This window comes from Girardinichthys multiradiatus, chromosome 12, assembly GCF_021462225.1.
Source record: "Girardinichthys multiradiatus isolate DD_20200921_A chromosome 12, DD_fGirMul_XY1, whole genome shotgun sequence".
Classification (NCBI taxonomy): domain Eukaryota; kingdom Metazoa; phylum Chordata; class Actinopteri; order Cyprinodontiformes; family Goodeidae; genus Girardinichthys; species Girardinichthys multiradiatus.
In genome coordinates this window covers 44,949,011-44,959,551 of record NC_061805.1, presented here as the reverse complement: position 1 = coordinate 44,959,551, position 10,541 = coordinate 44,949,011, and positions in this window count along the sequence as shown.

Sequence of the window (10,541 nt, the reverse complement as noted above, 5' to 3'; positions counted from 1 at the left end):
TGACGCTGAATTAAGCCTTTGATTTTTTGAATGCAGAGGGGAATGAAGGGAGGGAGGAGAAGAAAAAAAAACTGCAAGATGGAGAGAGTAATGGAGAGGAAACTGAAGAAACAACATTCTGACAAGAGGCCAGGCAGTAATGGCTGGCTGAACAGTCTCATCAAGAGGTAATGATATGAAACCTGTAATCTACATCGAGGTGGCATGGTAGCAGGAAGATCAGATGACTAATTATACTCTGCTGTGGAGACTGATGGAAAGCATTATGGGAAGCAGGGACCTGGCGTAAGTTGCCTCTTTTTCTGTCCAAGTCCTGGGCAAAAGAAGAAAAATGATTTTATTACTTATTTTTCATTATCCTTGTGTCTACATGTCATATACAGTACATAGTTAATTGGAACTATAAAAATACAGTGGATTACAGATGCAAAATAATACTTTACAACCAACAAGGTGATTCCCAAAGATCTCTTAACTCAAATCTTGGCAAACAGTAGAAGGATTATCTCTGATTCTGTTCTGTTCAAAGATACTGACATTTTTTAATAAAGATATGACTGTTCATTAATTTCTTCTTTTTGTATTTCTACAACTTGCCATTTTTAAGCACAGACTGCAAAATTAGCTGTCATGCAGAGATATAGCGAATTAAGCAAGAAAACTTTGAAAGATTTGAAAGTACAAAAAAAGAAGAATAAAGGTGGTTTAAAAGTTTAACACAGTACTTTAGTATTTTGTCAGTGTAATACCAAAAGATCAAATTGTGTGTTCAAAAAAACACAAACAAAAAACATTTGCTTTGTAGATATTGCACCATGATGCTTAAATAAAGCTACAAACATTGGCACTACTTGCACACGAAGAGAAAAAAGCATCCATCTCACATCTATGCTAGTTTGGCATGTTCCAGGTAATGGAAAATGAGTAAACATCAGATATTTCACATGCTATGCCTTGTTTAATAAAAACCAGAAAGGCACAACTATGAGGAAATGGACAGAGGGGTATATTCATGAGCCTATTTGCATGTAAATATGTGAAAATCATTTCAAAACAAGCAAATTAAGATCTGCTCCTAAAAGATTGCAAATGAGATAAAAGTGTCTCTGCACTAATTTAAATTATCCACACTTACAATAATGAATGATATGAATGCAATAATGTTTGTATTTATACGAAATAGATCCAAAGAATTTCACAATATAAATCAGAAAAAGTTTGGAGTCATTCCATCGTATTTTACAACCAACAGTGGAGCATTAAAACATCCACTTCACTTACTGAGCTGGAAACAGTTTTCTGAATGTGATTCCTGCCTGATACAGTGAGCTGTTGTTCTTGGAGTTTTGAGGTGGAACTTGATATTGTCAAGATCCTGAGCTTGTTGTGATGAGATATTTCTGTCTGTTTAATCAGTACTGCGCAGGTTGTGTTTGTGGCTAAAGAGAGGACAATTGTGACCTGATGCAAACATAATCACAAATTGCTTTAATTTGCAGGAATGGAGGGGTATGTTTCCTCGCGTGCATTTAGTCCATTCTGTTTCACAAATCTTATGCAGAAATGAAGCAAATGGAACAATCTGCATTGCTTTGTGGATTTAGACCAGGCTGTACAAGCTTTTACAGAATATTTTCACAGATTAAAAGATAGGAAAGATGCGATTTAGACCTCCTGGATTTTTAGAATAAAGCTATAGCTTCTCTTAAAACCCAGTAAATCACATATATTATGCTTGTGTTTACTTCATGTAGTTAAAAATATCATCAGAGAATTACACTTCAGTTTCTTTTGGTATTTATTTTTCAGCGGTGATAGAGCTTTTAGAATCGCTATGAGGTTTTAGAAACTATTGATATGGTGATGAAAAAACAGTTAGACACTGACAAATTACAGCCATAAAACAATGATTACAATGGTCATTTTTTCCCTGAGAAATCTTTAAATTCATTTTTGCTGTTTGTGAGGATATTTGAGGTTTATATCTGCAGAGACCACAAAGTTCTTTTCATTCAAAGACAGCATATGAGCAATAAAAAAGGTGCCAGACTTGTCTCTCCCTCACCTCCACTTCTTTATGCCCTCCGCTCTCCCGCTTGTCTGTTTGAAAAAATCCAATCCTTAAGTGTGTGTGAGACAGCCATCAGCCTAATTATCATGGGTGGGTGGAAACACAACACTTCAGCAACAGGAACAACAGTTCTTCAAATGTCCTTTACTGTCATGCATTTTCATCCCTTTCTAAAGTGTGGAGATAATATTTATAGTGTGTCAATCAATCAAGTAAAAAGATTCTGGATTCTGTGAATATCTTTGGATTAAAGGCTTAGATTCTGTTCACTGGTTCCTTACATTAGATTCTCTGTACATGTTATGACATTTTCAGTGTGTGTTCACATCTGTGCATCTCTCACAGAGAAAGATTTCTCTCCCCTTCTTTTCTCACTGGTGTGTTTCAAAGATAGGTTTTGGGCCAACCAAGACCCTTGCTGAGATCTGAGTTTGTCCAGAAGGTTCAAGATGATTAAAGGAGGGAAATGAAACCTCTCAAGGACATTGGGATAGTGAACAAATCTCCCTAATATTTTTGAGCGTTTCCAAACATCAGCAATCAACAACGGAACAACTTCTTGTGAATGCGCTTCTACTGCAGGCTGGACAGTTTGGGGAAGGAGTTAAACCACATTTAGCCACCTCACCTTCTGTGATCTGCTGCTCCTGGCTGCCAGACTATTAATGAACTTCAGTAGTGTGTCGGCCAATAAGAATGGACTTGCAGGTTTTTTAAAATCCATCCCTTAGTTCATGCCTTCAAAGTCAATGTTTTCTCGGTTTTTAATAATGCATGTGGAGAAGAAGCGGCATGACAAACTACTGCGGAGGCAGCCTGCTGACTAGAGGAGGATGCTCTGAATGTGATGTGCTCAGAGATGGACACTGGGCAGGAGATCTGTTAGCCGAGCACAGCTTAGATTTAACTGGCATGAAACATTGACCTGTTTGGCAACAAGAAGAATGTTGGGAGGAGTCAAGGTGAGTCTTTACCACAGAAAAGCACAGTGGTCAAGCTGTGTAATAGTAGCATCATGTTAAGGATCTATTTTGTTCCAAATGGTAGTGGTGCTTGGCACAAAGGGAATTAAATTTGGAAGAATTCTCAAACCTTACCTTATATAATAAGCTAGACAATGGAAACCTGGATATTAGGGTTTCCCAACAGGTTAATGATACTAAATACCCATAAAACTGTCGGGTTCTGCCACTTTGGTTTTTGTTTTTGTTTACTCTTGCTGTTAGGTGTTTTTGGTTCTTTATGATTTTGTAGTTTACTTAGGTTTATTTATTTCTGCCGTGTGCTTCTTACTTTTGTTAGTTCATCTGCATTTCTGTCTTATTAGTTTTATTAGTTGTTTTCCCCCAGGTGTGTCATTTTATTATTGTTCTCTTTTGTCTAATTTCTTACGTTTTATTTCCGGTTATTAGTTGCAGTCTAGCTAGTAGTGTTTGTATTTATTTACTTTTATGGTTAGGAGTTTCCATGTCCTTAGAGTTATTTTGTTGTTTACTATATGTTGTTGTTTAGGTTTATTTTATTATTCTTACTTAGGTTCTCGTGTCCCTGCTCCTCCCGGTTAGTTTTGTATTTGTTCCTTGTATATAGTTTCCCTTAGTATTGTCACCAGTCTAGTTTCTCCTCATGTCTCTGTTTTCCCTGCACTAGTAACCACAGTGACCTCCATTTCCTACACCTGGTCATCACACCTGTCATTTATCATCTGATTACCTGCCTCCCTTCCCATTGTTTCACATTGCACTTCCCTCCGTATATTTACTTACCGCTTCTCCTTGTTCCCCGTTGGTTCCCCGTTGGTCTCCTGCTCCGTCTCCTGGTGTAAGTCGTTTGGTTATTGTTTATTAAAGTAAAGATTACTCAGACTATGTGGCTACCAAGCTTCTGTCTGCATCCCGGTTCCAACCAACCACAAACCCTGACAAAAACTGGATTCGGAACGAATTAAGCAAGCTAATACTAAGCTTCTGGAATTACCACAACCCGAAGGCCGCTGAAAATGTGTGGGCTACGCTTAAAAAAGGGCTCAGTGACAGGAAATTGACTAATTTAAATGAGCTATGTCATTTCTAATAAAAGAGAGAGAAGAATTGAATCTCTTTGTTTAGCCTGGAGTCAATGTCCAACCAGAAGCGTGTAGATAAGTCCAAAAAAGTGTGGTTTGTCTGCAACTTGATTGAGCTCATATCCCATATGGGTTCCATAACTCATGATGGCTCGAGTGGTAGACACAATATTTTGGATGGGTCATTAAAGAATAGGATAGTCACACAGTATATGTCTGTCACCCTACTGTTTTTGAATATCATATTTAAACCTAGCTTCAGCTATTCTTTTTAAAAGGAAACAATAGCCACTATTGTCTTATGTTCATCAGTCTTCTGATCTGCGAATAACTACCACCAGTATAAAGTGTCCTTGGAGGCTTGAGAGTTGCTCTGGCTGTCATAAAAATAATAATTCAGTGTATTCTAAAAAAAAAAAAAAAAAACCTGTGCAACATTTCAAATTTATGTCGAGCACTGAAGCTGCTTGCTTGGTAGAAAGCCCTGCAGTGTCGTAACTTTCTGAAAATGTTTCAGTTCATCCTCTCCTTGTCTTTGTGCCTTAGCTGGATCATAAAGCTTAGGTCTTTTTTGGAAATTGGACTGGAAGCAGAGTGAGTCCTTTGGGGACAAAAAAGGTAATATTGTTTGGTTAGAAAGATGTTACTTCCTTTCCTTCTGCAGCTTGCTGTTTTAAGTTTCTTTTTAAATGGGACTAGTAGCCTATTTGCCAGTATACAGACAGGAAATGGGCAGAGAGAAGGGGGAAGACATGCAGCAAAGGTCCCAGGGTCAGGAATCGAACCTCGGACAGCTGTGTGGAGGATTCTGGAGGATTCATTGCCTCAGTATAAGGTGCTCATGCTCTACCTCTAACCACATGCTGCCTTAGCTGCTGTTTTATATTTTTATGAAATATTCATGCCTTACAAGTAGTGTGGGATAATGTTCCTGTAGCACGTCCCACATCTAAAATTCAGACATTTTCAAACCTTATGAAAACATCTATTCTCCTCGTACGGGTCTCATCTGACACTTACAAAAAAGCTACTGCATTAAAATTAGAAGATTGCCCTGTCTCTGCTTTTATTGCTCTCAAAAGCAATAGAAAAAGGAAGCCGCAAGAATGAACGTAGGAGGGAGATCATAAAGATCATCATAGATCAATATCAAGGCAAGGAAAAAATAATGAAAAGAGATGTAAAACGTAACCTTCGGAGGATCAGCCTTAAATGAAATATATAAAGATGCAATATAACAGCAATCCTTCAACATCTGAGCTCAGGTACCACTCAGCTGCTACTTCTGCACTTTCTCTCCATTTTCTTTACTTTCGACCGCCTGTGGTGGGCCAATATTGCAGGAGCGGAAGCCTGAGGATGTGAGCACGAAGATGGAAGAATGTAATCTCTTTGCTAAGCCTGGAACCCCTTTGGAGCATTGGACTTTATATTTCATCCAGCACAGTCAGCTTGTGCCTGCAGCTCCTGATCACCACCGCACTTCATTTCAGGCCCTCCGCAGCACAGATGCAAAGTGTCTTCAGGCGGCTCGCTTAGAAACAGAACTTCACAGAAGTTACTTACCAGGTCAGCACGTAGTTGAATAAGATAGACCCTGATGTCGTTGTCTTTGGACTTTGATTGCTTTTCATTGTTTCAGTGTAGTACCTGATAATTTTCAGAGTGGTTCATGGAGTGAAAAAGTGCCATATTGATTTATGTTCTCATTTATTTTGTTTTTTAATATTTTAAATCAGTGAACAATTTTTTAAACACCAGATAAAGATAGCTAAAGTAAATACAAAAAACAGTTTGAGCCCATTTCTTTTGTTTAATTTATGCAAAACATCAAAGACAACAGTATAGTATTTTTTGTTCCAACAAGGTGATCCCCCAAGGAGCTAGCCTGAAATACATGATAAAAAAATCATGTATCTCTTACATCCTCAGAAGAAAAATCTGCGTTTTCACATGTTGTGAACTTAAAACTCTAGTGTGTTTTAATGGAATTTAATATGATAGTCAATATTTTATAAAACAGCCCAGCGAAACTACAGCTGTAAGTCGTAGGGGGTACGTCTCGACCAGCTTTGAACATGTTTTATGCCAAAAGGTTCAAATCTGTCTCCTTAAACCAGAGTACCGTATTCCACATGTTTGCATTGTCCACTAAATGACCTGTGATAAACTGCAAATTGGACCTCTATTAAGTGTCTTTCAACAACAGTTTTATTCTTGCTACTCATCCGTAGAGGCCAGGTTTGTGGAGTAGATGATTCGTAGTTGTCCTGTCGACAGATTCTCCTACCTGGGCAGTCACTCACTCCAGATCCTCCAGAGTTAGCATGGGTCTCTTGACTGTTTCTCCAATTAATACTCTTTTTGACCGACATGAATACTTTTGCAAGGCAGTATTTAAAGTAATCACAGGGAGGTTTTAAACTTTTGTTTAGTACAATACAGCTGTCACAATCACCAGTAATTGTTTGTTAAGATATATTTTCCCATTAATCGCAGTTTATTTAAAAAAAACTGTAATGGTTATAAGATCTTGAGCCCTAAAAGGCAGAATTATTAAAATTTGATATCTGAAACAGCCTCACTGCAGGTGTACAGAGAACAATTTCCACAGTTTTCAGTTTATAAAATCTTATAGAGTAAATCATTCCCATGAGTTTTAAACAGCAGGATGGGAGGAATTGGTGTACAGACTAAAAATCCCCCTTCAAGCAATAAAAAAAAATCTATTTCCTTATCTGATCACTGGTCGGTTGTGCGACTGTGTGTGGGTGTTAGTAACCTTTGACCTGAGAATAATCTACACCCGGCAGGACGTAAGAGGGCAGACCCTGCAGGAGTTAGGTCGTACTTCTTCACGTTTTCTTTTTTTTACCAGGACACACAAACATACACTTCAGTTTTTTTAATGAGACAGATTTAGTGAAATAAACATTAACAGAGCAAAATAGGATTTCAGTGTACTTATATACCTCAAAAATACTCTGCTAAAGGTATTGTTTTGCCTCAATTTAATGAGACTCGCTTGAAGAAAAACTACAGATAAGAGTATATTTTCTGTTTGCAGTTATTCACAAGAGAATGGAAATTATTTGAATGGATTCTGAATAATAGTGCTGTTATTTTCAGACTGACCGTGATGACATACAGCAGATAAATCTAAATTGCCTACAGTTCTACAAACTTATTAGTATGTTGCCTTCAGATTTATGTTTGGTGCAAAACCACATCATAATTTCATACTAGATGTTACTAGGGGTGTGTAGAACAGCCTCACAACAGTTTTCTTGGATGAGAGCCTTGTTTGAGTGCATTTCAGTGGAGCTTGTGGGTTTGTTATTCACGCTGGAATTTAAAAAGAGTTTGTTCTGCTCATTGTTTGTGTGAATATAAGAGCTCTGATTGAAGGAATGCCAGAAATGTAGCCTGCTTGTTTCTCTGTAATGTTTTATTGATGTAAAAGACTCAGCTAGACTCAGCTCACTTAGGTCAACATGGTGATGGCTGCAGATTCTCCAAATATATTTGAACACACTAACAAGTACAAAACAAGTACAAAAATAACACAATTTATATTTCATATCAGCATCTTTGAACATGAAAACTAACATTCACTAACATTTACTTAATTTACTCTGGAAGACTTGTCAGATTACAGAATATACATTTCCACATTTCTATTTCTAAGACAAGACTTTTGGATATTTTTCATACATGCTTTACATTTATTTCAATAATGTCAGATTCAGTTGATTTCAGCTGGTTCTGATTTCTTTGTAGAAGCTAAAATTTCCCAGTGTCTAAATATTTAATCTTCTGCATTCTGTTATATATGGATTAGAACAATGCATTAACATACAGATTATTTTTGATACTAATGGCTTGCCATAATATCTCCACCCCTGTGTGTGGGCTCCGCGTGCTGTCGAGACACCTGGTCGTGCACCTCGGAATTTTTGTAACCTGGTGCGGACCATGCTCGGCGTGTTACATTCAGAATAAACGAAGCTGAAGGAGCAAACATTTCACGCACAAATAAATCATTTCTTCATGAACGGAATGAAGACAGTGACAAAAAAGAAATACAAAATAGGTAAGAGAAACAAACATGGGAGTTACAAAGTTAGATTGTAGGCATTAACAGTGTTTAAAATTTTTATAGCTTTTTAATTAAGAGTCCGAAATTGTATCTGGATACAGTTTTAGATCTTTTACAAAGAGGTCAAAAAGTGGTTCTTCTTCATTGTTTTACCCCTATGAATTTGAAACTTTTCAAGAAACAGAATCACAATAAAAGATAATGTTTTCGTTAAAGTGCCATTATTGATGTGTGACGTCAAACGTTTCTTCTCTCTATTCCTACATTTCTACTGATTATGTAGCAGACTGCCCCCTGTGTTTTCAGAGAATACTGCACCGACGTCAGCATCAAGAATAAACGCGTACAGTGCTTTTTTTTACGCTTGTGCGCTATTAGTGGACTCCTGTACGACACCCCAAAGCGTGACTACAAGGATGGTGCGTTCACTGTTTGGTAAAAGAGCTGACTTTTAAATTTCCATTTTGACCAATCAGGGCTTGTCAGTATAATATGGGCCCAGCAAATTATGGTAAACGGTAAATCGCCTGCACTTGAATAGCGTTTAATCTAGACTGAGGACCCCAATGCGCTTAACACCACAATCAGTCATCCACCCATTCACGTACACATTCACACACTGACAGTGGTAAGCTACATTGAGACTGACAGAAGTGAGGCAGCCATATAATTGGGACCACCGAGCCCTCTGACCACCATCAGCAGGCAAGGTGGGTGAACCCCTAACGGCGTCGCCACCATCGCCTTAAGATTCAGCTAATTTCCTGTGTTTGGTTAACTGTCCACTAAACTACAAAGCCTGTGTGTTAAAGGATCCGTTTAAGGTCATCTGTGTTACTACTTCAACAAATGGCTTTAGGTTCATTTCCCTATTTGTTTATGGAGCTTAGATGCTTCATAGTATATATTCATTTCTAAAGATTATATATTGCACCCTGTTTTGATTACTTGTGGTTCTGATCTCCATTATTGTCAACAGCTCTTATAAAAAATGAAAGATTATACAGCTGATCAAACCAAAATAACAATGAGTAACCTCCTCCTAGTAGATAATATTAACTGGGGTCATATAACCACTCCTAGTAGACAATAAGAAGACTGTAAAATTATTTTAAATCCCCAATTGGCAAAGGGGGTACAAGATGAATGTGGACTGACATGTTGTGATCTTGTGGCAGTCTGTTCCTTTATTTAACTGAAAAAGTCAGAAACACAATGGCCAAAAACTGTAAAAGTCAAAAAAATAGGCGTATTGTTTTAAAAAAAGCAATGGGACAAAACAAAAATCTTTCTATGATGACTGGTATCCTAGTCTAATCGTTATGAGTAAATGACTGTAGAGTGCTTTGAATTATTGGCAGACACTGTAGCTATGAAAAGATCCCTGAACGGTGCTTCTTTTTCAGCCTACAAAATGCAGTAAGTAGAGAAGAAACAAAGCAACCAGCATCTGTTTGCCTTTTTATGGTTGTACTGGAACTATTCTGAGTAACCCAATTCCCTAGCCTAAATGTGACAAATGCAAGAATTCAATTTTTCTACGCAGAAAGTACAGTACAAATACTTTAATCTTGCTCTTGAAAAGTGGCAATAATATGGATGTAACACGGCAAAACCAGATTGTTAACTTGTTGTGAAAACCTGACAGAAACCACAGGGCCTCGGAACACAAAGGTTCCTATTAGTAACAAATACTCAATGTGCCATCTCTCGAAAAGTTTGGTTGCAATGTAACCTACTGTCAATAGCCACAGTCGATCACCGTGACAGTTTCATGCTGCTAAGCTTCATGGCCACATCCATTTCCATGATGACTCCCAGTACATCAAAGTAAAATGAATTCTGCCTCCTTTTCCAGCTGGCGCACAAATGTCGCCGGCCTCACTCACTCAAAGCTCATTGCATTATCAACAAGGCTGTTTGTTTTGTCAGGAGGACAGTCTGTTAGATTAGGATCTGTCACAACATCAGGAAACAGTGTTTGGACATGTGTTGTTATTTTCCACAGGTCTCGCTTAAAAACAAGGCCACATTCTTAAAAAAAGCAGGAGAAGAAATGTATGATGAGTAGATGATTGGTACACCATAAACACAGGCTGTAAAATCTAGAGTGTTCTTTCAAAACCTTGCACATATAAATAAAAAACAGGATTTTTGTCTTCAGAAAAAAAAAAAAGAGAACAAATGTCAGTTATTTTATTAAAGTTTTTAACATTGAAATGACTTGATATTAAATATACACATTAAAACTAAATTCACCTATATAGCAGTAAACTTTAAAAATCAAACTTGAGCAACAGTAAAGG